General features: G+C 45.6%; 1 non-coding gene across 1 annotated transcript; it reads left to right on the top strand.

Moving 5' to 3' along the window:
• The first annotated feature begins 3,071 nt into the window (after positions 1-3,071).
• Positions 3,072-3,134, top strand: LOC123073171 (small nucleolar RNA snoR101). Its single transcript, XR_006435624.1, has one exon. It is a non-coding gene; the product is annotated as a small nucleolar RNA snoR101 (small nucleolar RNA).
• Positions 3,135-4,111: the final 977 nt, after the last annotated feature.

Here is a 4,111-nt window from a genome sequence, read left to right on the forward strand (position 1 = left end):
TATTATTTTGTTACCATCAGCCCCTATAGGGCCCGATGACCGATTACACGATCAGAAAACCTGCCCAGTTACCCACCACCTCCCATCCCGTTCGTTGCTTAAGAAAAATCTCTACCCCGGTCAACCCCACCTCCCACCCCCGATCCCCACTCCCACATCCCACGGCTGCCACGACCCTCGCCGCCGGCGCACGTCCCACCACCTCCACGTCCCACAGCCCTCGTTGCCCCCTTCATCGGAGTGCCCCCCGCCACCACCACCTCCCACCGCCACCGGCACCACCTCCCTGCGGTCGGCGCGCGCCCCACCACCACTGCCACGCCCCCCCGCCACCGCCGCTGGTGTGCGCACCGCCACCGCCACCTCCCACAACCTCCATGGACCCGTCGTCGGCGCGCGCCCCGCCACAACCAGCGTCGTTGGACGTGGTCGCCGTGCCCCCCGCACGCGAGCGCCACCGAGACCTCCGTCCGACATGACCGTTGCATCTCTAAACCAAAAAAGCGCCACCGACCGCCCGACTTCTTCCCCTAACCACCGCCGCCCCCCTGCCTCGGGCAACCCCCTTCTCTTCCTTCTGGGCGCAACCACGATCTCCTTCTCAGTTCAAATGAGCGTTAGCCACTATCCAAGTCGAACCCCATTCGTGGGATAAGTCTGGCTACCATTCTGTCTCCTTGAAACCATTGGTTGATATCTGCTAATCCCTTAACTTTACCCTGAATATGCAGCGTCAACATCAACTCCAGCAAGCAGTTCCTCAAGTCCGGCCAGTGGCCGCAGCTCATCATCAACTCTGCCCGCCACACAGTGTAGGTGTTCATCAACAACCAATCCTTCGGTATCGTCTGAAACTCTCAATCTTTTTGTCTCAACCGTGCCCTGCTGAATGTTATCCTACTACTTACTGATGAGCATCGAATCCTTTTGTCCGTGTCCATCTTATCGTCGTGGTGGTGATTGAGTACATCTCTGTAAGTTTTGTAAGTTCAGAGACAGGAAACCGGTAAGTTTAGACAAAATTTAAACTGTCAAAGAACATGAGTTTTTGTACAGTTTAGAACATTGGACCGTCGCTACCCATTCAAGTAATCACAATACCATCATGGATGACAACAGTTCAAACTGTCATGGATGATGCAAGTTGTATCCATGTACATAGTTATTTATTTCTATTATGACAAGTTCAACTGATCAAATGCTACAAGTTTGCGTGTTATTTTCCAGGCAGTACAAGTGATAATTGTTCTTATTTCTTCACCATTTTTTCTATAACCTGGACTCTGTAGAGAAGGTAGCGAGTGCTCTTTGTGATATTAATTTGATCAAAACTGAACAAGGTGTTCCCATTTTAATTAAGCCTTCTCCATTATTTCTATGATACATTTTTGCATAGATGATAGTACATCTGCAGTTTTTTGTGAAAAGTCGAGACACTGAACATGTCTACTGCATGCTGCATATCCAGTTAGGTCAGGTTGTACTGTTCACTTAGTATTATATTTTTTGAAACTCACCCAAAAACAATTGTTGAGATGTATTTCATAGCCTCATGCCAACATAACTATAAAAATAAACATTCAAGGGGACCGAGTTCAGTGAATATGTGTTAGAAAAGTTCAATTCAACCCTGCACTTAAGTTCAATACATAATAGAATACGAAATTGCCAACTTATCCTCCGGCAGCAGGTGATGCTCCCCCGCCACCACTCTGCCTCCTCCCTGATGGTACTACGCCACCACCACGTACAGGCAGTTCGTAGCCACCACCCATGTCTGTTCAATGTCGTCAGTGTGGACGCATCCCACTCCAATGCCATGGCTTATAATTCAACGACAAACAGTGGAGCCTGCTGGAGGAGTTGCGGGGTTGAGGACCTCCTGCCCAATAGTACAACTTCTTGTTTTGTGGCCAGTCGCTCAAGGAGCTGAGTGCAGGCCGCTCCTTGCTACAAGATGCTACTGCACCTACGACTGTCTGGCTCAGCTGCAACATTTCTGCTGCTGCTGATACATGCCCCTTGCCCACCGACACCACCTACCTCTGCCTCCGCGACCTCGCCCGGATCAGCCGCCATGGCCGCCACTCCCTCCGCCACCATCTCCCTCGCCAACCGCCGATGCACCTGCTCCCATGGTTGTCGCGCCCCTAACCCACCACCACCACCTCCAGACAGAAATATCGATACCGGTCACTCATGTTGCGTTCTGTCGCAGTTGCCAGGGAACCTTCCTCAGCTCTTCCCCTTGACGGCGAGATACATCGACCAGCAGCATGTCTGTCTGTCCGACAAGGTGGCCGGACAGTGCCAACCCGACGTCTGTGTCTAGCCTGACTTGGGATGGCTTCTGGGTAATTGCAGGTTAGAAAAGTCCAATATAAGAGTGATAAGAATTTAGTGCAAAAAACTGCAGTTTAGAAATTATCTTCCATTCTCTCCCAAAAAAGAAGTTTGTCTTCTAACTGTTGAAGTGAATGGGCTAGGAAGCTTTATAAGAAATTGTTTTGTTTCCGTGTCTACATTCCATAGTAGAAGGTGCATCATGGTAAAAGCTAGGTTTGGTGTGTAACCTAGAGTACATGAGAGCCTCATGTTCTCTGAACATATTCAAAGTTTAACCGATTCAGTGCAAGTTTCATGTACTGATCCGTTTAACATGTGGATGTGTTTAAGAAACTAATATTTGGAATGTACTGAAAATGCCTTAAAACAAAGAGTAAATAGCATCAGTGAGTTTCTAGTACCTAAATTGCATAAGTTCATTGACAAAAAAATATCAGTACAAGTATCGTGTAGTTCATGTTTAGATGTCGGGCAAGCTAAAAAATTAGAGCTCGAGAAATAAATAAACCTGAACCACCGGGGAGGTCGCTAGAAACAAATCCTCTGTAAGTTCACCAGTCCGTTCATGATAAGATATTCTATGGAACATTTGCAAACAGTAGGGATTTTGTTTTTGGGTGTTTTTCGTTGATCTGTGCTCAAGAAACATGAGAGTCCTATTGATTATTAGTGAGAGTACAAGCTCAGAGTTTGCAAGCCTTTTGTGATTCTTAAGTGCATATGATGTCTTACACTTGATCTCCGAACTTCAGGTAAGTTCATGTGGACACTATGTCAATCCTGATGTAGAAATGTATGTGTGATCTCCAGTTTCTTCTTTCGGTTCAGTTCAATATCTAAAATCCGTTTAGTTCAATTCTTATGTGTCGTCCCGGCAACGCGTCGCACAACCACCAACCTCCTCTGGTTGGGCCGCAGCACCACCAGCCCGTCCACAACGGTTGCTGGCAGCCGTCCAAGTTGAGTGCTGATGGTAGTCCTGTGTGTGCGTCAATGACACTCTCACATCAATCTCTCCCACTTTGCTTCTGCTATTAAAATGCTTACATGTGTTCTGCTAATTTAGTAGTTGGAAATATGTTAAAAAAACACGTCCTTTAGGTGTTTAGTACAATCTATTAATTTAGTTTAGTTAAAAAATCTTATTTTAACAGTGTAATATACATTGTTGGCAAAAGATGAGTAGTTGTTAAAGCAAAAATAGTGCAGACTTTTCAAAATTTTCTTTTTTGAACTTCACCCAATTAATATACATGAACTTGATTATCCTTTTAACATGTACTTAATCAGCTCGTTGGGTTTTGTTAGTGTGCTTGTAACACAATCAGTTCAGATCTCGAGAGACCATAAGTTTTTTGACAAAAATGTATATTACTTCAGTTCCATTTTGCAACTTTTCATGTTATGTTTGCCCTCTATGCATGTGCTGATGTTGCTACTTCTAGGAGCCCTAAATTTGTAGAGGTTTTTTACATTCTTTTTGCCTTTTGCCTTTTGTTTTAAATCTCTTATCCGTCTCGAGAGAAGCATCTCTAGTTGGGATAGGTCAAAGGTCTCAACTAGAAAGTTCAACATGTAAAATTGCTACAGATTACATAACCTGATAATCTTTCATGTGTGTTCTTCATTTTAGATGGCGGAGAACCAGTAAGTTCTACTGGTGTACGACAATTTCAAGGACTTCGCTGCTAACAGCCAATGATAGTTAACCGGGGACACCAAAGCAATGTCTTAAGGAGGCTGAGTCAAAGTGCTATGACTAGCG

Source organism: Triticum aestivum, chromosome 3B (genome assembly GCF_018294505.1).
Source record: "Triticum aestivum cultivar Chinese Spring chromosome 3B, IWGSC CS RefSeq v2.1, whole genome shotgun sequence".
In the NCBI taxonomy this organism is placed as follows: domain Eukaryota; kingdom Viridiplantae; phylum Streptophyta; class Magnoliopsida; order Poales; family Poaceae; genus Triticum; species Triticum aestivum.